The sequence below is a fragment of the Balaenoptera borealis genome (genome assembly GCF_965194805.1).
Source record: "Balaenoptera borealis genome assembly, chromosome: 13".
Classification (NCBI taxonomy): Eukaryota; Metazoa; Chordata; class Mammalia; order Artiodactyla; family Balaenopteridae; genus Balaenoptera; species Balaenoptera borealis.
In genome coordinates this window covers 88,283,687-88,310,792 of record NC_138870.1, presented here as the reverse complement: position 1 = coordinate 88,310,792, position 27,106 = coordinate 88,283,687, and the positions used below count along the sequence as shown (strand labels likewise).

The window sequence follows — 27,106 nt, the reverse complement described above, 5'->3', positions numbered from 1 at the left end:
GGGGGGGGAAGGTGGAAATGCCCGTGGCTTTAGTACTTGGAAAAGGAGCAATAGGCTTCTCAATCCAGACATTTTAAAGTAGACACACAGAAAACATCTGTGACGATAAAAGTGCTAATAATCCAAAAGAGAACTAAGCCAAAAAACTTATCTTGGGCAAAGGAATGCATTTTGGTATTTACATTTGCAAATGGGTTGCCTGATTTCTTGTATACCTAGACAAGAACGAAGCTGCTCTGACCCAAGACTCTGCTCTGACTCAGAGAAACTGACCCAAGAAGGGCTAGAGAGACCCATAGTTTCCTCATGCAAAGACTCTGCCTCCTACCCCATGCTGTGAGAGCAGTGCCTTCCTTTTCATGTCCAATCCACACCTTCTCTGAGTAAAGTTGAGATAATAATGAAGCATTTTTGTTTAAAAAATAAAGTAGTTGGGGACTTTTTCAGGTACAACTGGAATAAACACCAGAATAAGTAGATTAAATGAAAAGACAACTCATTGACACATGGAGAGTCTGTTGGCTTCAGGCACAGCTTGATCCAGGAGCTCAAATGATGTTATCAGGACTCTGTTTCTGTTAAACAGGACTTCTCTACTAGAGATCATAGTGATCACTGGCAGCTCAGACATATCCTACCAGCTTAGCATCCTCAGAGGAAGGAGAGCATTTTCCCAAATCCTGTTGGCAGCAAAGTCTCAAGGAAGATTTTGAATGGTATCATTTGGGTCATGTGCCCAATCCTGAGCCATTCATTTTGTCTGAGGGCATGGAGTCCCTTGGGAGATGGATATGAGCAAACCCATTCGAACTACATGGGGCACGTTTCCCTACAGGGATGAAGAATGCTGTTTCTAGAAGAGGGAAGGGATGTCAGGCAGACAATCACAACAGCTATGCCCCACAAAAGGTCTTTCAGAGTAACTTACCCAGCAGAACAGAGAGGCAGAAGGAAGGAAGAGGCCAGGGGTGGGGTGCCAACTATGGGACATGATTTTTTTTCATTTCTAATTTCTTGTTTTCCTCCTTCCTTCATTTGTTTCATTCAACAAAACTTCTTGCTTGCTGGAAACAGCAGGAGCTGGGATTGCAGGCTTACAACACCACGTACGAGGGTTTTAATAGAGATGTGAACAATGGAGGCTGGACAGACTTCCTGAGAATGTAATTTTGAGTCAGGTCTGAGCAGTGAGAAGGAGGGAGATCACTAGAGGAGGGAGGAGAGGTGAAGAAATGCCAGATAAAGGAGACAGCTGGCATCAAATTATGGCATTCTGGCAGGGTAGGCACATTCATTCAACACTGGAACATCCCCCGTGGCTGGGGCAGGGGCTGCATGGGAGGAAGGGGGGCCGGTGATGAGAGAGGAGCTGGGAGAGGGACCTCAGGGCAGATTGTGAAATGCCTTGAACCTCACGCCAAGATGTTTGGACTTGATCTTCTCTCTACGTTTTGGGGAGGTCTTTAACCCTAGAATTAAATTTTCAAATATTTTTATGATGATATCTCTGGCAGCTGACAAGAAGGTGAGGTGGGATTGGGCAAGACGGCTGGCAAGGAGTCCAGTTTTGAGGCTAAGTTGGGAATTGTGGCCAGAAGTGACAAAGACCCCTAAGGCAGTGGTAGAGGAAGGGTGGGATTCTGGAGGCACAGCTCAGGTAGAATCCATGGGATTTGGTTTTGCCACAGATTGGGGAAGAACTGATTAACAGAAGAGGTATATGGAGACAAGAGTTGGAAGTAAGGAGCTACTGCCCTCCCCTGGCAAATTATTGCCAGAATGAATCATCCATTAAGAGACAGGAATGTTCACTGTATTCTCAGAACAGAAGATGCTTGTTTCTGGGACACATCAGTCAGGAGGTATGGGTTGCATTCGTGTAGATTTTCATTTCATTCACTTCTCCAGAAATATTTATTAGGTCCTGTTACGTGCCCAGTCCTGTGCTAGATGCTGGGTACAGACTGGGAAGTGAAACAGACACCCTTCCTGTCATCATGGAGCTTTCTATACACTGTACTGGAGGGAAGGACAACAAACAAATGTATGTATAATTAACATGTACAAACTGTGTTAAATGTATGAAGACAATCAGTTCCAGGTGCAATGAAAAGAAATGAAGGGAGCAGAGAACCTCCTAAGACGGATGGTCAAGATGAGGCTCGATTCAGAGTGGGACCGTCCACATCCCCTTTCATCTGGGGAGGGCATTTCTAGCCAAGCAGATGTCAAACTAACGAAAATTTTGATATGTTGATAAATTTCATTTTGAGTTCAAAGTCACTCTTTTCTCCAAGTATCTTGCAGTTTTAAATGCACTCTGAGTAACTTGCTTTACTTATCCTCAAGTTTTATGAGTATAACTCATTTAGTATTTTAAAATTTGCAATATGATTCTCCATATTTGCTGACTGGTTTATGTGATATCCCTGGGGTAGATTGTTAAAACAATGGCTCCCACTCTATCACCCTTTCCTGTATGCAATCTCTTAGGTAGGCCCCTCCCACACTGACATGTGGTGTGGCCATGTGACTTGCTTTGACCAATGGAATATTAGGAGACATAAAACAAGCAGAGAATTAAAAAGTGCTTGAACATTGGGCTTGCCCTTTCTTCTCCCTGAGAATGACATGTGAGGAAGCCTGAGCTAGCCTCCTGGAGGATGAGTATCCCAGCTGAGTCCTCCTAGGTCAATGAGCTCACAACCAGTCTACAAGCTGACTGTCACCACAGGAGTGACCCTAGACAACCAGCAGAAAAATCTATCTAGCTGAGCTCAGTCCAAATTACTAGGCCCAAAGAAATTTTGAGCAAATTAAAGGACTGTTGTTTTAAGCCACTAAATTTTAGGGGCTTCTTATGCAGCGATAGATAACTGATATGCTGTAATCTTCAAACAACTTAATTATTAGTTTTTAAACAAGAAAACTTAAAAGCAGCAAAGATAAATGACCCTCCTAAGATCTCACCATAGTTTGGGGGTGGATCTGAATTCTTACTTTACATCCTAGACCTTATTCTAAAGACCACTTCACTTCTGCAACTTCCAGTATCTCTCGGAAAATACCCAAACCTAAACCCACTAATGAATCATGGCTCCCCAACTTCCCAGTTTTCTTAGCAGGTATCTTAAAGTGATATTAAGATACCGGGCTTTAATTTAATTTAAGTGATTAAGAACCAAGATTATATATAATTGCATGAATAAACAGAACTAAACTGATCATTTTCAAAATAGCCACATAACCTTGTAATCAAAACTCATAACCATCTGTGAAATATTCTTTCTGTCATTCTAAACAACAAACAAATTAAGAGGAAATAAAAGGACATTTTACTCAACTTGTTAAAAAGAAATTATTGTGACTTTTTTTCATTGTGCTTAGAGAAGAAACATACTTTTCCAGTTCTTTGAAATATTAAAACAATAACTAAACCTAAAGTGGTGTAATCTAACACATATGTTCTGAATCCTTACAGATAGTAAATAATTCGTTCCCTAGGACATAAGAGAAACTCACATCTCTTTAATGTTTTGTGTACTTTTTTTTCAACTTGAGAATCACTTTCAACTTTTTAATAATAATGACTTGAAGATGTTGAGTTACTTGCCCAAGATTACAGATTATAAATCATAGAGATGGAATCAAATATTTTTCTTTTTGATGCCAAGTCCCATTCTCTTAACTGCCCTAACTAAAATAATAATAACTATTATTGTACAAGTAATATGGTCACTTTCTTCTTCCTAACAGAAGGAATTTTTTTTGCAGTTTCCCATCCTCCCCCCAGTAGCCACATTCTTCTGGGGAGGTGGGCACTAGACCATCTTGAGGGTGTGGTCCTGATTGGTCTATCTTTAAGTCAATCATAGTGGTCTCAGCTGGTTTACACAAGGACATGTGATCCCTGTGACACATAGGGAAAGTCTGCTGGGGCATTTGTTCTTAAAAAGAGAGAATGCTTGTGACTGTCATGAGAATGACTTCTCAGCTCTCCAGCTGCAGGGACCGTAATTAACAGTCTCTGAGCACCTGAGGCCACGCTTCCCAGGGCAGCTTCCAGCCAAGAATAGAGTGTGGCAGTGGTGGAGTGTGACATGGGACTCCTGTGTCAGGTGACTTTGATCAGCGGTAACTTCGGCTAGGTGCCTCTGGCCTTCTCTGCTAGGGATATTAAGTTTGGATGTTTCTCCTGAAACTACCGCACCTATCCCACATGAGCGGAGCTGTCTGAGAACAAAGCCTGCTCCCGGAGAATGGCACAGCAGAAAGATGGAAAGAACCTGGGTCTCCAATGATGTTTTGAGCTGCTGAGTTAATCAATCCCAGGTTCCCCCTAAATTTCCTTATTGTGTGAACCGCTGAGTTGAGGTTTTCTTTACTTGCAGCAGAAAGCATTGTCATGGATACAATTATTCTCCAACCCCACTTCCTAGAAGAAACCTCTAATAACATTTTACTATGAACTTTTCCAATACATTTACAAACATATATATCATTTTGCAACTTGCTTTATTTTGTAGTCATCAATATGTTACGTACGTCCTTCCACATCGGTACCTATAGATCTACCTCTCTCTTTCTCACAGCCGCACAGAATTCTATATGGGGATGTGCCCTCATCAATGTGCTTCTATCCATGATCATTCACGGTGTGCCCTTTTTCTGAGTCAAAAGACTTGAGAGCCACTGGCAGAGCCTTCCTTAGAGGTCAAATTACTATATTCTGTTCCTCTTTCCATCCCAGAAACGGGAACACTTTCAACACAGGGGGAAATATACTTTTAAATGTACACCAAAGGCAGCCTGAGCAAATAAATCAGACTTAGGAACCAGAGAGGGCAGACTTTTGTAGAAGACGAGACCTCCCAGCGAGACCTGGTCACAGAGATGCAGCCTGAGACCGCTTGCGGAAGAGGGCAAGAGTATTCCAGATTATTCTAGCCACTTCCTCGCTCCTCCACTCCACCGGCCTCGCCTCCTTCTCGGCCCCCTGGTGCGCCAGGTTCTGGGGGCCGCGAGGGAGGCGGGGAGTGAGTGGGCTCATGCGGACGAATCATCCTGCAGGAACAGGCTCGGCTACTTACGCTGGGCTCGGTGGGATCGAAGACACCTGCTCCGCCCGACCCAGCCTGGCCAGCTTCCACAGCCCTTTCCCGGCAGGTGTCCGGCCCCGCCCCCTAAACAGCCAGACCCCGCCCCCTAAACAGCCAGACCCCGCCCCCAGCCCCACCCACCGCCTGGCTCCACCCACCGCCACCGCCACCGCCACCGCCACCGCCGGCCCCGGCCCCGTACCCGTCCCTGCCCGCTGCTGGGACTTCTGGCTCTGGCGTCCACCTCTCCCCTTACTCTGTATGGGATTGTTTTGAGTCTGCAAGCAGCAAACCAAAACAACACAGAAAGTGTCCACTCTAAGGTGCTGTTTTTGTTAGGGCCAAACAATGTGTTTCACCTAACGAGATCCTCCACCTTACCTTCTGAGAGGTGGAGTGGTCCTCAAATCCCAAGCCCATCGCAAAAGTCTCATGGTGAGGGCAGAACTCCGCACCATGATCCTCACAGGAACTTCTTCTGGCGGAAACTGCATTTCCTCGCCTTTCCAGGAAACTTCCCACGTTCAGCCGGCTGATTTCAATCACTCTATCGACCTCAAACTGGCCTGGCTTAGAGATGGATCTTATCCGGCTGGGAATATAAAAGCAGCGGGCTTGGATTTTTTTGAGCTTTTGAAGCCCTGCCTACCTATTATAGCAAACATTAAAATAGCAACTAAGCACATCACACATTAAATATACTTTTTAAGTTTTTGCTATATATGTTATTCGATCAAGATGGAGAAAAGTGGGTATAATATGCCAATGTTTATATAAAAAGAGGGAGATACAAATCTGTATGTATATTTACTTATTTGGCAGAGAAAAGGACAATGGAAAAATATACCATTAAAGTGAACAGTTATCTATAGGTGAGAGGAAGAAACTGGAAAGAACAGAAATAAAAGCTAGACTTCGAAGGTACCTTGTTTTGTAGATTCAAGGAACCACATGATATTTTGTATAATTATAAAAATAAAATTAAATGACAAAAAGCATTATTTAACAGTGAAAGCAAAATGGAAGAAAAAAAAAAGAAAGGAAGAAAGAAAGAAAAAGAAGTTAACTGTATATCCAGCTGTTAGTATAACCACATTGTGAAGAACTGAGACCAAAATAACAAACAACCCTCTGGGCAACACTGTAGGATGCTAGAGAACCAAGTCATTATTTTGAAAACTGGTAAATAAAAAGAAAGAATCAAGCATTTACCTTGCCTTTTTAATGCAAGCTATGCTTTGGGGTAACCAATTAATTGATGAGGGAACGTTTCTTTTTATAGTACTCCAACTGTTAAAAGAAGGAATGATAGAATAACACCATTTTACAACTTTGAAAGAATTAATGGTTCTAGGCAATGATCACCAGTGGTTGAAAATATCTCAAAAACAAATACAACCAGATATTGTGTGCCTCCTGATAGAGGTACCTCTGAAGGAGGCTTCCAAAAAACTTCCGTCATAATCTAATCAAGTAACTTGATCTGACTACCAACTCAGGAAATATCAGGGAAAGGAGATGTGAAGTGACACTGCAAACTAGCAAAATCCAGACTATGGCGAACTCCACGGGACAAACAACCTGGTTTATTCAACAAGACAAATTGTCAGTAAGAAGAAAAAGAGATAGAGGGGAAAACCTACAGATTAAGAGGCATTTAAGAGACATCATTCATTTGCATTGAATGGACTTTATTTGGATCTTGATTCAAACAAACTCTAAAAAAAATAATCAGTTCTATAAACAAGCACACATATTTGAACACTGGCTAGATATTTGATGGTATTAAAATTTTATTGTTTATTTTTGTTTGTGTTTATTTATATTTACCGGGCTTTGGGGTTATTTTTTGTGTTTCTGTGGTTATGTTTTTTAAAAGAGTCCTTATCTTTTAGAAATAAATGTTGAAATATTTACAAACAAAATGATAGAATGGATGTCTGGAATTTTTTTCAAAATAATCCTGGCTTGGGGGCAGGGCAATGGGTAGGGATGTAGATTGGCCATGAGTTGATCATGGCTGAAGCTGAGTGAAAGGTACATGGGGTTAATTATTACTATTTCTTTTACATTTGTATTTGCTTGAAATTTTCATTGCTAAAATGTTTTAAGAAATCCTTTGGAAAGGGTTCTTATAATTTTGCTTTTGAAATTACTTGAGTGTGAGTAACACATTTAATTTGGCGACGACTTCTTAGAAATCAGTTCATATTTTGGAATTCTTTCCAAGTGAGAAAATAATGGTAATAACAACAACAGTTAGTACACATCCTTAGAGTGTGCCAAGTACTCTTCTAAGTGTTTTGCTCATTTAATCTTTTCAACAATCTTTGAGGTTAGTGGTATAACTAACCCCATCTTATATACGGGATTACAGAGGATGAGGAAACGGAAGCTCAGGGAGATTGTATTACTTGCCGGAAGTCACACAGGTAAATGAGGAGCCAGGATTTGACCACAGGCAATTTAGCTTCACAGTTCATACTTTTAGCTACTATATTAATCTACAAATTATTTTCCAATATAAGGACATTTTTATGAATACTAGATTGAATAATTAATGACGTTGACATAAGGATGCTTCACACACATTTAGTTAACCTTCATTAACTTACATTTTGAGATTTTTCTCTTTGTACTTCAGAGCAATACTTTCTTGCAAGAACCCAAATATTTTCATAAATCCCAAATATCTCACAGGCCCTATGCCTGGGGCCTCTCCTGCCCAGTGTATAAAACAACCTGAGATCTAGGGCAGAAAATTGATTGATTCTCAGGTGTTGCTTCAGCCTGATCCTCTCGTCCTGGTTTTGTCAACTTTCAACATCCCTCTCCATTGTCTCTATCTGCCTCCTTTGGTATATCTGCCACTCATCTTCTGGAGTGGATCCCAGTGTATTTTGATCCTTGATTCTACCTTGAGTGGCTAGTATCAGTTTGCTCCTAAGGAATATGTTTTGGCTTTTCTGGCTCTCCCCAGCTCACAGGGTTGGTTGGCCACTTTTTGGTCAGAATTCACAGGCTCTGGGCCTAAGAAATGCATTGAGTTGGGCAGGGCACTCACCTCAAACTTTCTTCCCAATCCCCACTGATAGAGCTTAGTCTGTTCTAGAAGACTTTGAAAAGTTCTAGCCAATGGATTCCTGGATCTAGCTTCTGTGCAGTGACCAACTAACCGGATGTGAGGATAGTTTAGCTAGTGGGCAATAAAAAAATAAAATAAAATAAAATAAAATAAAATAAAATAAAATAAAATAAAATAAAATAAAATACCTGCACACAGTCAGCCCATGAATTCCCCTAATACTGGATCCTCCAATACTGGTTATAGGACCCTGGGATCCCTCATGTTCTCAGTCATCTTATTGTGTGTCTTATTTTTCCACTTGAGTCTGTTCTTTGCATTAATTTTAATATCACTTAATCTGCCCTGAATGTTTGGAGCTGGGAGGAAGGGACATAGTGTAATTTGCCCTGGGCCTGCTGGAGAGCTACTAGCTATGAACCCTCCCTAAAGATAACTCTGAACACAGGATAAGCATGTATGCATGCATGCCAAGAATGATTTTTTTTAAAATTATTTATTTATTTATTTATTTATTTATGGCTATGTTGGGTCTTCGTTTCTGTGTGAGGGCTTTCTCTAGTTGCGGCAAGCGGGGGCCACTCTTCATCGTGGTGCGCGGACCTCTCATTATCGCGGCCTCTCTTGTTGCGGAGCACGGGCTCCAGACGCGCAGGCTCAGTAATTGTGGCTCACGGGCCTAGTTGCTCCGCGGCATGTGGGATCCTCCCAGACCAGGGCTCGAACCCGTGTCCCCTGCATTGGCAGGCAGATTCTCAACCACTGCGCCACCAGGGAAGCCCCCAAGAATGATTTAATAAGAAGTCTGCAATGTATCAAAAAATAAAAGAATAGGCATAGACTGACTCAAGGATCAAAAGAGCAGAACTTTGAACTTCCAAATCAATTTTTCCTCCAAAACAGATGTTTAAAACCTTTATAGGCAGCAGACCTGAAGGATTTCGGTTTTGTGGTCTCATATACAAGCAGATAGCCAACTCCAAAGGGTAAGGTTTGTTAGCATTGGTTCCATCCTTCCTTAGTGAATAAATAAAGTGCCGCTTATTGAATTGCCTCTATTGGCCCCTGCACTGCCCCTATGTTCTTTGAAGTTTCTGGAATTCAAGAGTTGGCCTGTTCCATCCTATATAGTTTAGGAAATTTTAAAGTGGCCCAAGGCAAATAAGACTCAGAGCCAGAAACACAGCCTGATACCACTGATAAGGTAACAAGAAAAGGATGAGATAAATACACTATATTTAATCTTGGGAATGTTTATGTTGCTATTTGCATCATTCCAATTAAAAGAGTGATGTACACAAATGAAGTTTCCTACAGTTGTTGTGATGCGAAATAGTCCAGGATTGCGCTAGGCAAGGGTTTTCTGAGCAGGGTGGTGGTGTGGGGTGGTGAGGATGAGTTGGAATGGAGAACAAGGTATGACAGGTGTATGGGGTGGGCTGAGCCACCACGTTGCACAACTACAGGGAATGCCGCTCACTACCGTGTGAGCGAGTGGCGCTCTCTGGCGTTGTGCAGTGCGCCACCTGTGCCCCAGGGGTCTAGGAGAGGGAGGGAGTAATGTCCTGGCAAACAGACAAGTAGTCCTCTCCCATTTGTCTACCCAGTGAGTGACGGCTGCGTTAACTTTCAGAACTTGTTTCACTGTCCCTATCCTACCTGAAGCTTTCCTAACATTGCACACCGCCCTGGAGAGAGTTAACAAGAGCACCTTCTATATTCCATTATTCCCCTAAACACAATTTCTTCACTGAACGTACCACCCTGAAATTGTAAGAATTAGGTGCTGTCTCCCTTGCTAGATCATTTTTCTTTTTTAAAATAAATTTACTTATTTATTTATTTAGTTTTGGCTGAGTTGGGTCTTTGTTGCTGCGCGCGGGCTTTCTCTAGTTGCGGCAAGCAGGGGCTACTCTTCATTGCAGTGCGAGGGCTTCTCATTGTGGTGGCTTCTCTTGTTGCAGAGCACGGGCACTAGGTAGTTGAGGCTCACGGGCTCTAGAGTGCAGGCTCAGTAGTTGTGGCTCACGGGCTTAGTTGCTCTGCGGCATGTGGGATCTTCCCGGACCAGGGCTCGAACCCGTGTCCCCTGCATTGGCAGGCAGATTCTTAACCGCTGTGCCACCATGTAAGCCCGCTAGATCATTTTTTGAAGGCAGGAAACATTGTGTTTCATTCATATTTGTAATCCTATTGCCTGGCACCTAGTACGCACTCAGCAAATGTTTATTGAATTGCACCAAAAGCAAAGGATGGTTTCATCATCTCTTAAATTCAAATCTAGAGACAAGACAAGCATTTCCTGAAGTGTGGACCACAGAACAGTAGTCCTAGAGAAATGCATTTCCTAAAAGGGTAAACGCTGCAACCAAATTATCCCGTCATGAAAATCACAATGCATATTACATAATACAGGCTCTATGAAGCCCTGCAATTTAAAAAAAAACTTTTTAACTTCGTTTTGAAAGCAGAATTTCCAAATTCATTTGAGCATGGGATCGTCCCCTTCTCCTTTGTGGTAACATAACATTTCTAAGGACACTTAAGAAACACTGCACCAGAGTATCTTTTTTTTTCTTCTTTTTATTGAAGTATAGTTTATTTACAATGTGTGCCAATCTCTGCTGTACAGCAAAGACTCAGTTATATACATATATACATTCTTTTTTTATATTCTTTTCCATTATGGTTTATCACGGGATATTGTATATAATTCCCTGTGCTATACAGTAGGACCTTGTTGCTTATACCAGAGTCTCTTGATGTGTATAAACCAAGCTCTATTCACATTTCTCAAATCCAAACTGGGAGCCTGCCTTTTTAGTTTGCCCCTGAAAAGAACTCATTTTATTTATTCATTCATTTACATATTCACTTAACTAACATATATGGAGTGTTTATGGCTCATATGCCAAGGATACCAAAAGATGCCCTAGCCTCCCAAGAATTCATGGTCAAGACAAGAAGACAGAGAGCTAAAAAGACTCTTACAGTACATACAACTCAACAGCTGTATGATAGAAATAGCCCCTGCTTCACACCACTCTGAGCCATTATTCACATTGAAGTCTAGATCAGCTGGGAGGGGATGGGGAGAATTCACCTGCCAGGGTGTCTCCACTGGGGTGAAGAACCAGTTGGTTTTTGTGACACTGTGACTTATAGTAAGAAATAGACATTTGGTCTTCCTAAAACCCTTAGAATTTCCTAATAAGAGGATAAAGGTGTCTTCATATTCACAACAAACCCCTTCAACTACACCTGAGTTTATGTCAGTGAGGCGACTTTTGGAAAGCTCCTAAGGCCAGGGGCTGGTTGCCAGGGGAACCAACCAGGTGTTTAGAGGGTTGGAACTCTCAGTCCTCCCCCCTCCACAGCCCCCACCTGCAGAGAGGGGAGATGGGGTGGAGATCAAGTTCAATCACCAATGGCCAATGATTCAATCAATCATGCTTCTGTAATGAAGCCTCCATTAAAAACTCAGAAGGATGGGGTTCAAAGAGCTTCCGGGTGGGTGAACACTTGGAGATCTGGGGAGACTGGCACACTGGAGAGGGCATGGAAGCTCCGAGCTTCTTCCCACATACCTTGCCCTATGCATCTCTTCATTTGGCTATTCATCTGTTTCCTTCATAATATGCTTTATAATAAACTGGTAAACGTAAGTAAATGTTTCTGAGTTTTTTTCTGAGTTCTAGGAGCCACTGCAGAAAATTAATTGAACCTGAGGTGGGTGTCGTTGGACCCTCCAATCTCTAGCCAGTGGTCGGAAGCACAGGTGACAATCTGGACTTGTGATCGTGTCTTGAAGTGGGGTGGAGGAGGTGTATCTTGTAGTCCTGAGCCCTTAGCCTGTGGCATCTGACACTATTTCCAGGTAGATATTGTCAGAATTGAGTTGAACTGTAGGACACTCAGCTGGTGGTAGAAAATTTCTTTTTGGTGGTGGGGAAAAAAAACCCAACAACAAAGTTTTTCTTTTTCAGTCCATTGTGAATCGATACCTTTGCAAAACACATAAAAAATGTATTACTAAGGCAGTGTGATAGTGGCATAAAGACATAGATCAGCAGTCCAGAAAACAACCCTCAGGTTTATGGTTAATTGATTTTCAGCAAAGGTGCCAAGACCTTTGCTGAAAATCAATTAATTTAATGGGGAACTAGGACTCTTTTCTTTTCAACAAATGGTAGTGGAAAAACTGAATATTCACACATAAAAGAATGAAACTGGATTCCTTCCTTACACCGTGCACAAAAATTAACTAAAAATTGATTACAGACCTAAATGTAAAAGATATTCTTTGAAGAAAATATGAGAGCAAACTTTTGGAATCTTGGGTTAGCCAAAGCTTTCTTAAAGGATATAACACCAAAAGCACTAGAGACAAAAGAAAAAATAGATAATTGTATTTTATTAAAACAGAAAACTTTTGTGCTTCAAAGAATACCACCAAGAAAATGAAAAGACAACTCATAGAATGGGAGAGGATATTTGCAAAGCATACATCTCATAAGGGATTTAAAACCAGAATATATAAAGAACTATTGCAACGCAACCATAAAAAAAGATAAATAACCCAATTGAAAAATGGGCAAAGGGTCTGAATAGACGTTTTTCCAAAGGAGATATACAGATGGCCAAACATGTGAGCAGGGTTTGTAAACCAATAGGAGACAGTGTGGTTCCCCCGGTGTCAGCAAGAACCGGAAACCATTAGCAGTGAAGGAGCGAGATGGGAGGGAATAGTTTCAGAATCTATGGAGAGGAGCTGAAGGGAGAGGGCTGCCCAGACAGGACTGTGGCCTTTGATAGAGGGAGGCAGCAAATCCACTGCTTCCGGCGGGAAAGGAACCAGGGAAATAAATGCCCCAGACCCACTCTCTTCCTGCCTTTGATTTCTTCCCCCATTGGTCAAACTCAGAAGTAGAGCTTGAGCCCTCCAGGTGGAGGACAGGGGTGGAAACAGGGTTAGGCAGAGGCGAGTTTGTGATTTAGGGAGTAGGAGACAGAGGGAAAATCTATGCATTGGATGGACCTGGAAAGTCAAAATGAAAGAAAAACTAAGGTGAGTAGCAGAGCCGGAACAGGGAAGATGGGGGTGGGAACAGGATGTACTGTGGATTTAGAGGTGATACGGCTGCTCGCTGAGTACCAGGATGTTCTCTGCTGGGTGAAAACCAGGGGCGGCTCAGCTTGGAGCAGAAGTGGCCTAAAACTATTGCGCTGGTTCTCGACTTCTCTTTGGAGCATTGCCCTAGGCCAGAGGTCAGCACACTTATTCTCAGAGGGACAGATGGTAAATATTTTAAGTTTTGCATCACAGCTACTCAACCGACACTGCAGTGGGAAAGCAGCCTCAGACAATACATAGATGAATTGTGTGGCTGTGCTCCAGTACAACTTTATTTATAAACACCGCGGGCCTGCAAGCCATCGTTTGCCAACCCCTGCCCGAGACACTGAAGAATTTTTTCATCATTTTGCCTTCAGGTAAACTTTTTTTTTTTTAATTTTTAAATTTTTATTTATTTATTTATTTTTAAATTTTTTGGCTGTGTTGGGTCTTCGTTGCTGCGCACAGGCTTTCTCTAGTTGTGGCGAGCGGGGGCTACTCTTCGTTGCGGTGCGCGGGTTTCTCATTGTCGTGGCTTCCCTTGTTACGGAGCTTAGGCTCTTGGTGCTCGGGCTCAGTAGTTATGGCACGCAGGCTCAGTAGTTGTGGCTCACGGGCCTAGTTGCTCCACGGCATGTGAGATCTTCCCAGACCAGGGCTCGAACCCGTGTCCCCTGCATTGGCAGGCAGATTCTCAACCACTGCGCCACTAGGGAAGTCTCTTCAGGTGGCCTTTTGATGCATCTGTTCAAATGGCCTTTCCCCAATTCTGGCTTCTGACAGATAAACACTCTGGACTTCTTTCAGTGTGCCAGGAATGAATGAGTCAGTAGATTCTGCCTTAATTCCTATAGATGTCCAAGAAAGGAAGCATGTGTAGCTGGCTGACCACTAACAAGGGACATGGGCAGGAATTTCCAGCTCCAATGTCTTCATTTCAAATATTTTCCTGAAAATATGTTAGGTTAAAGGAAGGTTTGCTTTTCATGCCAGGAAAATACTCTAGTCTGGTGAAATGAAGATTAAGCTTGGAAATCACACAGACCTCAGTTTAAAGCCAGTCACTTACTAGCTGTTTGACCTTGCTGAACTACCTTTCTCATCTGTAGAATGAAGGTATTCCTGACCTGATAGGTAGCAATAGTTATTATTATTTTTTTTTTGGAAATAAAATCACTTTATTCTAATTAATTCACAAACAAAAGCATGTTTAAGAGGCCACACAAACATCCGCCTAGCCCCAAACTCAATATCATCTCAGTGAGCTTCCATATGGTGAGAATACCCTCTTCCACTGCAATCCTGAAGCACAAAAGCTATTAATGATTGAGGAGCGGTTTAACTGGTGGCTTCACACTTTATAGCCTCACTATCAATTATATTTTTAATGCTAAATCAACGTGGTCATGAGAGATGATTTTCCATGCCTTCAACTGGAACTTCTTGATTAAGCTAACCCGTTCGCCAATCTGCACTGTTTCAGCACCTCACTGAAACCTTCACAAAGCTTAAGGTCACCCTGGTTCTGGGCACACTCCAAAAACTGTTTCACCTCAAAAGAGCATGGGCCATTCTGCTGCTGCTGTGCCAGCTGGGTTCCCTGAGGCTCCTGGTAAGTGATGTCAGGCCTTGAGGGCTCAGCATTACTTCCTCCACTGAAGCCACCAGTGATGGCATGACCCACAGTGTGGCCGACGGCAGAACCCACAGCCACGCCGGCTGCAGTGGTTGTCACCTGGGCCATCAGACCTGGCTGCCGAGGAGCAGCAGCAGGGGAGCCAACGGCAGATGGTGGAGCCGCTGCGGGTGGCTGAGCTGCGGGCGCTGGCCTGGGCGCAGTTCTCATCTGAGGTGCCCGGCTGGCCGGAGGGGCTACGCGGGAAGTGCGGCTTCGGCTTCCACGAGGCATCTTAAATGCGTGGCGAAGCGGGGTCTTCAAGCGCGAGACTCCAATAGTTATTATTATTATGAGGAGTTGCAGAATATGTTCCTATTTAGAGCTTTTTTCTCTCTTGCTCTTTTCTACTGCCCTCTTGAAGAATATTGGTTCTTAAAGTTTGTTCCCAAACTACAGGTTTTTCACTTGGGTTCTCTAAATGCTCCTTGGGCAAAGCCAGAATAGATCCCAGACAATTTATAAATTGATGGAGACACTTTTTTTTTTTCATAGAAAGGCATTTTATTTTAAATATAACAGTGTGTACACATCAATCCCAAACTCCCAATTTATCTCTCCCCTCCACCCTTCCCCGCCATGCAACCATAAGTTCGTTCTCTAAGTCTGTGAGTCTATTGGAGACCCTTTGTTTGCAAGCAATAGAAACCGAATTCAAACTAATGTAAGGGGAAAAAAAGAAAGGTGGGGTAATTTATTGGATACTGGAATTTTTCTCAGAAGCATAACAATTCAGCCTCAGGAAAGCATGGATTTCAGTAACTGAACTCATATTCTCTCTCTCTCTCTCTCCCCCCTTTTCTCTGCATTTCTTTTCCTGTGTGGACAAGTATTTTCTTTAAATTTATTTATGTATTTATTTATTTTTGGCTGGTGGGTCTTTTTGTTGGGTCTTCGTTGCTGTGCACGGGCTTTCTCTAGTTGCGGCAAGCAGGGGCTACTCTTCGTTGTGGTGCCCGGGCTTCTCATCGCGGTGGCTTCTCTTGTTGTGGAGCACGGGCTCTAGGCATGCGGGCTTCAGTAGTTGTGGCATGTGTGCTCAGTAGTTGTGGCTCGTGGGCTCTAGAGCACAGGCTCAGTAGTTGTGGCCCATGGGCTTAGTTGCTCCGCGGCATGTGGGAATCTTCCCAGACCAGGGCTCGAACCCGTGTCCCCTGCCTTGGCAGGCAGACTCTCAACCACGGCGCCACCAGGGAAGCCCCTGAACGAGTATTTTCTATACTTCAAGGTAGGTGCCTGTTGAGAACTCTCAGTCACATCACAGCTTCGCCACCTAAGAGGAAAGGAAAGTTCTTTGCTTCTTCTTCCCCTAGAGCTGTATTTTAAAACCCCATGAAAGGGTCCTGTCTGTCCTGACTTGGCTTGCGTGCCCATTCCTCGAGCTAATTGCCGTGGCTGTGGAGGTGAGCTGCTATGATCCGCTGAGCTTGTGTCAAGTACGCACAGCATCTGATTGGCCGCACCCACTCGGACCACATGGCTGGAGTGGGGGAAGAGCACGTGTCTCCAGAGAAGAAGAGTGATGTTACCTGAAGAGGCATGGAAAGGTGTGCTGGGCAGAGAGATGCGTGCTATATTCACCAGCCATGTCTGCTCTATTAACCATATCAACATGGCAATTTTTCTAAGTGCCTGCCATGATTACAGTGCTAAGATCCTTACAGTGAGCTACAGGACATATGTGAGCACATGACTCCCACCCTATTGCTGGGGGCAGGTGGATGGGGGCGGGTATCTGTTAGAGGACTGGGCTGTGAACAGGACAGCTGGGATCAGTTTAGTGTAAGGTATAAGGTAAGAGATTCTACCTAATAGTTTTCCAAATGATCACGCTAGACCCATTAAAGTTCGATTCTAGTGTCATACATTTTTTTTTTTCAGTTGGAAATTAAAAAAATGAAAGTCCAGTTCATGTCTCCCTGTTTTGACTCCTCTGGCTGTGTTTCTCTGTACTTCCCCTCTTCCCTGGCTCTCTCCTGGATACTATGTCTCCCTAATTATAAGCTTTGTAATGATTTCTTTTGCATGCATATCACCTGGGGTGGTAGAGAGGTGGATGTTTATATTAACTCAGATGAAAGAAGATGACAAGCAGTATCACAATGAGTAAAATTAACCTCCCTTTTGTGGTTATTACGTCTGGGACCATACTAGGCACAGGACGTGTTACTCAAGACTTAACTTCAAGGGACAAAAACCCAGCTAGTACCAAGTGAAGTAAGTCAGACAGAGAAAGACAAATATTATATGATATCACGTATATGAGGAATCTATAAAATACTACGAATGAACTTACTTACAAAACAGAAGCAGACTCACAGACATAGAGAACAAGCTTATGGCTACCAAAGGGGAAGGGGGGCGTCGGGAGGGATAAATTGGGAGTATGGGATTAACAGATGCACACTACCATATATAAAACAGATAAACACCAAGGATTTACTGTATAGCACAGGGAACTATATTCAATATCTTATAATAAAACTATAATGGAAAAGAATCAGGAAAAAAAAGAATGTGGATATATACACATATATGTATAATCAAATCACTTTGCTGTACACCTGAAACTAACACAATATTGTAAATCAACTATATTTCAATGAAAAAAAGAAGTAAAGTAAATTTAAAGAAGAAAAAAAGAACCAGCTAGTACTAAGTTGATGACTAGTAGTAAGTTGACAAAAAGTTAGACAAAATGGAGAATGAGAAACTAGAACCCTGCAGACACCCTCCCCTGCTTCTCTACGTGTGTGCTGGCTTTCTCCGCAGGGCTGGGGGCCAAGAAGTTGCCAGGCCAGCTCCTCCCAGCTTGACACCAGACAGAGGCAGACACTTGCTCTCCTGGTGTCAAGTTTACAAGCCTGGGTAAGGGTTCTTACTTGGGATAGGTTGGAGGTTGAACCAGCATCAGTTGCCAAAACTGAGACCTGTCAGGCAGGTCACATAAAGGGAAGGGATAGCCTGGTAGAAGCCCGGGGTTGGTGGGGCCTGGAGCAAGTGAAAGAAGCCATCACCCCCAAATGACTGAAATTCCTCCCTTCCCACTCCAAACTCTGAATAAGTGAAATAAAAATACGTGTGCTGGGGGCTTCCCTGGTGGCGCAGTGGTTGAGAATCTGCCTGCCAATGCAGGGGACACGGGTTCGAGCCCTGGTCTGGGAAGATCCCACATGCCACGGAGCAACTAGGCCCGTGAGCCACAATTACTGAGCCTGCGCGTCTGGAGCCTGTGCCCCGCAACGGGAGGGGCCGCGATGGTGAGAGGCCCGCGCACCGCGATGAAGAGTGGCCCCCACTTGCCGCAACTAGAGAAAGCCCTCGCACAGAAACGAAGACCCAACACAGCCAAAAATAAATAAATAAAGTAAACAATGCCTTAAAAAAAAAAAAAAAAAAAATTCTTAAAAATACGTGTGCTGGGGACTTCCCTGGTGGCGCAGTGGTTAAGAATCCGCCTGCCAGTGCAGGGGACACGGGTTTGGGCCCTGGTCCGGGAAGATCCCACATGCTGCGGAGCAACTAAGCCCGTGAGCCACAACTACTGAGCCAGCGCTCTAGAGCCCATGAGCCGCAACTACTGAGCCCGTGCGCCACAACTACTGAAGCCCGTGCGCCTACACCCCATGCTCTGCAGCAAGAGAAGCCACCGCAGTGAGAAGCCCGCGCACCGCAACGAAAGTAGCCCCCGATCGCTGCAACTAGAGAAAGCCAGCGCGCAGCAACGAAGACCCAATGCAGCCAAAAATGAATAAATAAAATAAATAAATTTATTAAAAAAAAAAATATGTGTGCTGCCTCCAAAGCCCACACTGGCTGGGGAGGAGTTTGCAACCTTTGAGATAGAAGGCCTCAAGAATGTCTTAGCAATTGCGCAAATGAATCTGTGACTTTGATCATAAGCAAACCAAAGTGGGAGGAATCTTTCCAGCCAGGAAAACACTATTTCCCAGAAGGATAATGAAGGCGGGGATGTGCCAGGTTGGGAGAAGCTGCAAAGCATCCTTCCCTTTACATTTCATAAAACTCAGTGACGGGCTTCCCTGGTGGCGCAGTGGCTGGGAGTCTGCCTGCTAATGCAGGGGACACGGGTTCACGCCCTGGTCTGGGAAGATCCCACATGCTGCGGAGCAACTAGACCCGTGAACCACAACTACTGAGCCTGCGCGTCTGGAGCCTGTGCTCCGCAACAAGAGAGGCCACGATAGTGAGAGGCCCGCGCACCGCGATGAAGAGTGGCCCCCGCTTGCCGCAACTAGAGAAAGCCCTAGCACAGAAACGAAGACCCAACATAGCAATCAAGCAATCAATCAATAAATAAAACTTTAAAAAAAAAAAAAAAAACTCAGTGACTTCCCAGAGTGAGGTCATAAATGCCTTTAAAAAAAAATTTTTATCGCTCTAGGTTCAGAAAATTCAGTCATGTAAGTTCAGTCTATACTTATAGTTTTGTATCCTTTGGTTGGATTGGGTTCTCACTGGACTCAGTCAGGGTCAAGTCAAAGGCATTGTGGTGGAAGGGTTTCTGACTCTGAGGCAGGGGAAGTTCAAGGGCCCTGGAGTCAGGTCATAGTAACCTGCACAAAGGCGGCCCATTAGCTTTGTCCAGGCGCTTGTTGGAGGTGAGGGAGTTGGGGCCGGGGCGGGGCGGTGGTCACTCATTTGAGAATTTGTTCATTTAGTAAACTTTCATTCAGCTTTGAGCCAGGCACTGTTCTAGGGTACGGTGATGAACAAGATGGATGTGGTCCGGCTCTCACAGAATCTACATTCCAGAGGAGGATGTGCTTTAGTGAACAAGATGGATATCACTCTAAGGCTTGGACTTGGAGGATCAGGAAGGCTTCCTGGAGGGGGTGATATCTAAATTCTGGAGGATATGTGAGCAGCAGCCAGGCAAATGGCAATGGGTGAGAGGTCAGTGGCCCAAACTTCCCAGGTGGAATTAACTATTATGCAAACCAAGAACGTGCTTAGGGACCAGCAAAGAAAGGATATCAGAAAATGAGGGGGAACATTTTTTTTGGAAAGAATTTGACATTGAAAAACATATTAAAGTGCCCATTTTGGAGAAAGCAAAAACTCTGTGGGACTGCCATCCATGTATTTTTCAGTGAAGTCTCCTTTTTATTTTGAATTAGATGCGGGAGACATGGCGTCATAATCTTTTTGGTGCTTAGGGTCACTGAAGGTTCTCAGGAGCTGTCCTGGACCAAGAGGTGGGAGGGAGGTCTGTGGCCTCCCATTTCTTCCCTTCCAGGTACCTCCCTCAGCTGGTCCTTCCTCTCCAGGGCTCAGCCTGCCTCCTCACACCTCTCTTGTAGAACCATTCCCTAGCATGCCTATTAAAATTCACTGCCTTCTTATTCCTTCCCCCCTGCACCTCTAATCCACAGCGACATGGGTGTTAATGATCACATAGCATATAAATTACTCCCATAACTGAGTAAACTAGATAACCTTTAAAGATGGCCTGATTCCACTGTAATAAAGAATATTAATAACAGTCAATGACTAAGTACTCATAGTCATTCTTAATTTTGATTTCTTTTTCAGTTATCCCCCATCTCAATAATTAGAACAACAATAATGGCTAACAATTTTGGCCATTATTCAACAGCTCTCTTGTTGAAGAGAGTGACCACCAGCTGAGTGACCTTGGAGGCACAGGCTACATAATCTCTGTGTGCCCCCATCACCTTATCTGCAGAGTGATGCTTTTCCTCATCCATTTTGGAGATAAGAGTCTAACTCTTAAGGTTGTTGCGAGGCATGAGTTAGTATAAATTTAGAGTCTGCCTACAACATAGTTTTTCCCCAATTTTTTCTACTACTAACAGAGCTCTTCTGAATTGCTTATTACCTAATTATTATATTATTACCTGCATCACAAATTATTTCCTTAAGATACATTTATTGACTAGAAGGGTAAGAACATCTTAAAGGCTGCTAATGCACACTGACTAATTGCTTTCTAGAAAGCTTCCCATCATTGGTGTATGGGAACACCCATCTCACCACATCTTCATATTCATCTTTGTTGTAAAATTCGTAGCTTATTTGATACGTTTCTCCTTCCTTTGATTTTTTTTTTTTTAAATAAATTTATTTATTTTTGGCTGCGTTGGGTCTTTGTTGCTGCGTGAGGGCTTTCTCTAGTTGTGGCGAGAGGGGGCTACTCTTCGTTGCGGTGCCCGGGCTTCTCATTGCGGTAGCTTCTCTTGTTGCGGAGCACGGGCTCTAGGCGCGCAGTCTTCAGTAGTTGTGGCACTCAGGCTCAGTAGTTGTGGCTCGCAGGCTCTAGAGCACAGGCTCAGTAGTTGTGGTGCATGGGCTTAGTTGCTCCGTGGCATGTGGGTTCTTCCCGGACCAGGGCTCAAACCCGTGTTCCCTGCATTGGCAGGTGGATTCTTAACCACTGTGCCACCAGGGAAGTCCCTCCTTCCTTTGATTTGAGGGTAAAGCTTTTTTAATAAACCCCACATGTTTATTAGCCATTTGTATTTTTTCTTTTATGAGTTTTCTATTTTATGTCCTTTGCTCATCTTTCTATTGGAGATGTTTTTTTCTTATCAATTTGTATGTGCTTCATACATAAAGATATTAACAATGGGTAGGATTTTTTAAATAACAGTTTTATTGTGATATCATTTACCTACCATACTATTCAACCATTTAAAGTGTACAATTCGAGGGACTTCCCTTATGGTCCAGTGGTTAAGACTCTGCACTCCCAATGCAGGGGGCCCGAGGTTCGATCCCTGGTCAGGGAACTAAGATCCCACAAGCTGCACGGTGCGGCCAAAAAAATAAATAAACAAAAAGACACCAATTTCTAAAAAAATAAAGTGTACAATTAAATGGTTTTTAGTATGTTGCAACCATCACCACAATCAATTTTAGAACATTTTTATCACCTCAAAAAGAAACCCCATGCCCTGTAACTATCACCCTTTATTCTCCCATCCCCTCCTGGAGTCCTAAGTAACCAGTTGACCTTCTGTCTCTATGGATTTGCCTATTCTGTACATTTACTATAAATGAAATCGCATACTCCATGGTCTTTTAGGGCTGCCTTCATTCACTTAGATAACGTTTTCAAGGTTCATCCATGTTGTAGCATGTATCAGGACTTCATTCCTTTTTAAGGCTGAATAATTTTTATCCATTCATCAATTGATGGGCACTTGAATTATTTCCACTTTCTGGCTCTATGAATAATACTGCTGTGAAGCTTCATGTACAAGTTTTTGTGTGGTTTTTTTTTTTTTCCTTTTCCTTAGGTATGCACCTAGGAGTGGAATGGTTGGGTCAAAGGTTAACTCTGTGTTTAACTGTTTGAGGAACTGCCAAGCTGTTCTCCACAATGGCTGCACCATTTTACATTCCCACCAGCAGTGTAGGAAGGTTCTGATTTCCCCATCCTCAACGACATCTGTTATTAGCTGTCTTTCTGATTATAGCCAAACTAATGGGTGTGAAGTAGTATCACACTGTGGTTTTCGTTTGCATTTCCCTCATGATTAATGATGTTGAGCATCTTTTCACGTGCTTATTGGCCACCTGTATGTCTTCTCAGAGAAACATCTATTCAGATCTTGTAAATGGGTAGGATTTTTATAAGAGAGATTAGGGCCAGAATGAATCTGCAGTGGGGAGAGACTAAAAGGGAGTCCTAGACTTGGCTCTGCCACCTGCTAGCTGGGTGATTTCTGGGTTTCTTAAACTCTGAGCCTGTTTTCAATTCTTTTAAATGGGGATAATAATACCTACCTCACAAAGTCATTGTGTGGCTGAAATGAGAAAACATGTATGAATCATTTATTGGAGTACACGATACACAGTAAACACACAATAAGTGGGAGGTATTTTCATGATTTTTAAAAGGTAATAACATGATATGAGCTGTGTGTCGGTAAGATTAATCTGGACCTGTCACAGTAAATAGATCAAAGAGAGACCGCAGACAGGGTCGCAAGTTCAGAGAAGACAGCAGTTTAAGCAAAAGCAAACGAAATGAGAAAAAGATGTTTTTTGGCTTTCCTTCCTATTAAAGACAATTTCCCCTCCAGTCCTTGGCCTGGGCAGCCCTAGAAAGGAAAGGGATGTTGTTGCTTTTTCAGGTTGATCAAGAATGTTTTAATCATCCTCGTATATTAATTCATCTAATCCATGTGAAACTAGAGATGAATGTATTTTGAATATTTTGACTAACACTTCATAATAACTTGAGGAATTTTAAATATGTTTATTAACTCTGTTTCTCTGGAGAAAGATGACACATGATGCTTTGGTAATTTCAGGGTCATTTATATTATCAATTAAAATACAGATCTTCCTTGATTTATGATGGGATTACGTCCAGATAAACCCATTGGAAATTGAAAATACTGTAAGTTGAAATGCATTTAATACACCTCACCTACCGACCATCACAGCTTAGCCTAAGCTACTTTAAACATGCTCAGAACACTTATATTAGCATACAGTTGGGCAAAAGCATCTAACTCAAAGCCTATTTTATGATAAAGTGTTGAATATCTCATGTAATATATTGAATACTATACTGAAAGTGAAAAGTAGAGTGGTTGCGTGGGGACAGAAAGGTTGGACGTGTACTGGTTTTTACCCTCATGATCGCGTGGCTGACTGGGAGCTGTGGCTCACTGCCACTGCCCAGAATCCTGAGAGTATTATACCGAATACCATCAGCCTGGGACATGATCAAAACTCAAAATTTGGGGAACTCCCTAGTGGTCCAGTGGTTAGGGCTCCACGCTTCCATTGCAGGGGGCATGGGTTCGATCCCTGGTCAGGGAACTAAGATCAGGAGAGCCACGTGGCCAAAACAAAAAACAAAAAACAAAAAACAAACCCCTCAAAATTTGAAGTACAATTTCTACTGACTGTATATTGCTTTTGTACCATTGCAAAGTTGAAAAATCATAAGTGGAAAATTTTAGGTCGGGGACCACCTGTATAGTGTTATCCAATGCCTGCTCATGAATTCGTTCCTTACGTATCTACGGAGCCCCTACTATGTGCAGACACTGTTCCAGGCCCTGACTATACAGCAGTGAACACAAGGTCTTTGCACTCAAGGAGTTTATATTGTAATAAGGTGAAATGTTAAAAATCCATTCATTCAACAAATTTTCTTTTTTAACAAATATTTTTTGAATACCTACTATGTGCTTGGGATGCAAGGGTGAACAAAAGAAGCAAAACTCCTTGTCCTCATAGAGCTTACATTCTAGCAGGAAGAGACACAAAACATAAACAAAATAAATAAGGAACCTCTACAGTATGTCAGAAGGTGATAAGTGTTACTAAAAAAAATAATAATAATAAAGCAGTTAAGGGAGAGTGGGGGTAGGGAACTGGAATTGCAATTTCTAGATAAGTGATCAGGTTGGTGTCAGTAAGAAACAAAAGGAGGTGAGAGCGTGAGCTCTGTGGATATCAGAAGGAAGAATGTGCTACGCAGATGGAATAGCAAATGCAAAGGCCCTGAGGCAGGAGCATTCCTGCCAGAAATAAGGACAAAAGGAAGTGGAGTGAGCAAAGGAGAAAATAGGATATGAAGTTAGGGAGGGAGTGGAGAGGAAATAGATTGTAGATGCCATAGGGCCTTGTCAGATCTTCATGTCTGAAAGAAACAAATAAAAAGTGCAGAATATATTTCTTGCTAAGCAAAGGACAGCTGTATTATAAGGCAGAGTATCTCTGAACAGAGAAGTCTGTGGTCTTAAATAGTGTTTCAGGAAGTGCGGGGTTCAGAGACTGGCACTTTTAGAAGCTGGACTGTTCAGAGACGAATTGACCTTTAGAGAAGGAAGCAGGATTACTGGAGTGGGGCTATTGTTCATTGGCTGACTTTCTGAAGTCAGGGGCTGTCACTGATTGGGAGGTTGTCATCGATTGATTAAAATAAAGATTCTGGTGGTTACTTGTTTTATGGACAAAAAACAATTAATCTTTTCCTTTGTTCAACTTGAAATGAACAAACTTGTCACTCTCTGCTTGCAAGGCTACTGTAAAGTCTTTTGTCTTTTACTCTGAGGAGAATGGGGAGGTACTGGAGGATTTTTGAGGAGAGAGGTGACAGGATCTGACTTCCATTTTCGGGGAATGACTCTGGCTGCTGTGTAGGCCAGGGCGGAAGCAGGGGGACAAGTTAGGAGGTCACTGCAGTTACCCTGGTGAGAGGAGATGAAATGTGTTCCCATTTTGGATATATTGATAGACAACAAACAACCAAGATAATCCAATGAGGTTAAGTATATTGGAGTGAACATAATAATACTTATTATTATGATATGAATGGATGACATTATAGGGTGGGGCTTTTAAAGAGATCAGGGGTCAGGGGTCAGGGGTCAGGGAAAACCTCCAGTGGGTCTAGAAGCTGGTGAGGTGGGGCTGTGGTGACAGGCATAGCTGGGGTGGCAGAGGGAAGCTGAAGCCCGATCCTTCCAGGTCTTCAGGGCAGAGAATGGATGGAGAGGACAGGGGCAAGGGTAGACTAGGAAGCTGGAAACGGAGACAATACTATAACAGACGCTGTCATCATGGGAATTTATGAGATAAGGCCTCATTAAAGTAATAAAGCAAAATCCAACTGAGAAGTCTTCATTGTGCTGGGGATTCTGTTTTGATGTTTGCCGAATTATGACTCATATATGGTGGTATAAATTAAGGGGCAGCTGTGGTGTACCGATTAGGGAGGGGAAAAAAGACAATCACCTATCCTTTGACCTTTAATACAAAGTCTACATTAGTCTAGAGAACGTCTTTTCCAAGACATTAAACTGTGATCCACATCCCTCTCTTTCACCATGTCATCATGAAAAACGGTTAATGTTTATTGGGGGACTCCTGAACACAGGTATTAAAGGCACAGAGAACATAGGTTGTCATGGCAGGTTAACTGGGATTCAACTGCAGATGGGATGTGGACTGGGTCTCCAGTCTCCTAGAGTTAGCTCCCAGGGTAAGAAGAGTGCTTTACTTACTTCTGTAGCCCTGAGGCTCCTAGCACAGTGACCGGTAGACAGTAGGGGCTGAACAATCCTTTGCTGACTCGAAATTAAGCATGTAGATTAGATCAATGGCACTGAAATAAAACCATATTAATGCAGGGAAAGTAGTCGGTTATCTTTGCATCTTTTGATTCATCATCCAGTGTGTGGATTCGTCATACTTCTCCCAGTTCTACTACTTCCTTTTTTATATTTCCTGCCTTTGAGTACATCATTTCACTCCTAAAACTCCACTTTATGGGTAGTTGTAGAGAAAGGGAGGAGTTAAACACAGGCCAACATTACTTCTTTTCTGCAAATAACAGTTTTTAAAAGTCTGGTGAAAGATTGAATTTTTAAATCAATTTTTAAAAGATTGAAATTCGGGGGTTTCCCTGGTGGCGCAGTGGTTGAGAATCTGCCTGCCAATGCAGGGGACACGGGTTCGAGCCCTGGTCTGGGAAGATCCCACATGCCGCAGAGCGGCTAGGCCCGTGAGCCACGACTACTGAGCCTGCGCGTCTGGAGCCTGTGCTCCGCAACGGGAGGGGCCGCGATAGTGAGAGGCCCGCGCACCGCGATGAAGAGTGGCCCCCGCTTGCCACAACTAGAGAGAGCCCTCGCGCAGAAACAAAGACCCAACACAGCCATAAATAAATAAAAATTAAAAAAAAAAAAAAAAAAAGATTGAAATTCGGGCTTCCCTGGTGGCGCAGAGGTTGAGAATCTGCCTGCCAATGCAGGGGACACGGGTTCGAGCCCTGGTATGGGAAGATCCCACATGCTGCGGCGCGACTAGGCCCGTGAGCCACAGTTGCTGAGCCTGCGAGTCTGGAGCCTGTGCTCCGCAACAAGAGAGGCCGCGAATAGTGAGAGGCCTGCGCACCGCGATGAAGAGTGGCCCCCACTTGCCGCAACTAGAGAAAGCCCTCGCACAGAAACGAAGACCCAACACAGCCATAAATAAATAAAATTAAAAAAAAAAAAAGATTGAAATTCATGTGATACAAAGGTAATAAGCCAACTTAAGCTAATGGGCCAACTTTCCTTAGGGCTTTCTCTGTGCATTTACTCTAAGTGAATTCCAAACAATCCTAAGACGTAGCTAGT

General features: G+C 43.2%; 1 long non-coding RNA gene and 1 pseudogene across 2 annotated transcripts in view; both read right to left on the bottom strand.

The window, feature by feature from the left end:
* The window catches only part of LOC309609060, a 79,276-nt gene that overhangs the window by 51,030 nt on the left and 1,140 nt on the right, over positions 1 to 27,106 (bottom strand). The window contains exon 2 of the long non-coding RNA XR_014233238.1: positions 5,481 to 5,691. This is a non-coding gene — a long non-coding RNA (uncharacterized lncRNA). The remainder of the gene's footprint in view (positions 1 to 5,480; positions 5,692 to 27,106) is intronic.
* LOC309609049 (coiled-coil-helix-coiled-coil-helix domain-containing protein 2 pseudogene) lies at positions 14,451 to 15,245 on the bottom strand (annotated as a pseudogene). The gene has a single exon. The product of its transcript is annotated as a coiled-coil-helix-coiled-coil-helix domain-containing protein 2 pseudogene (transcript).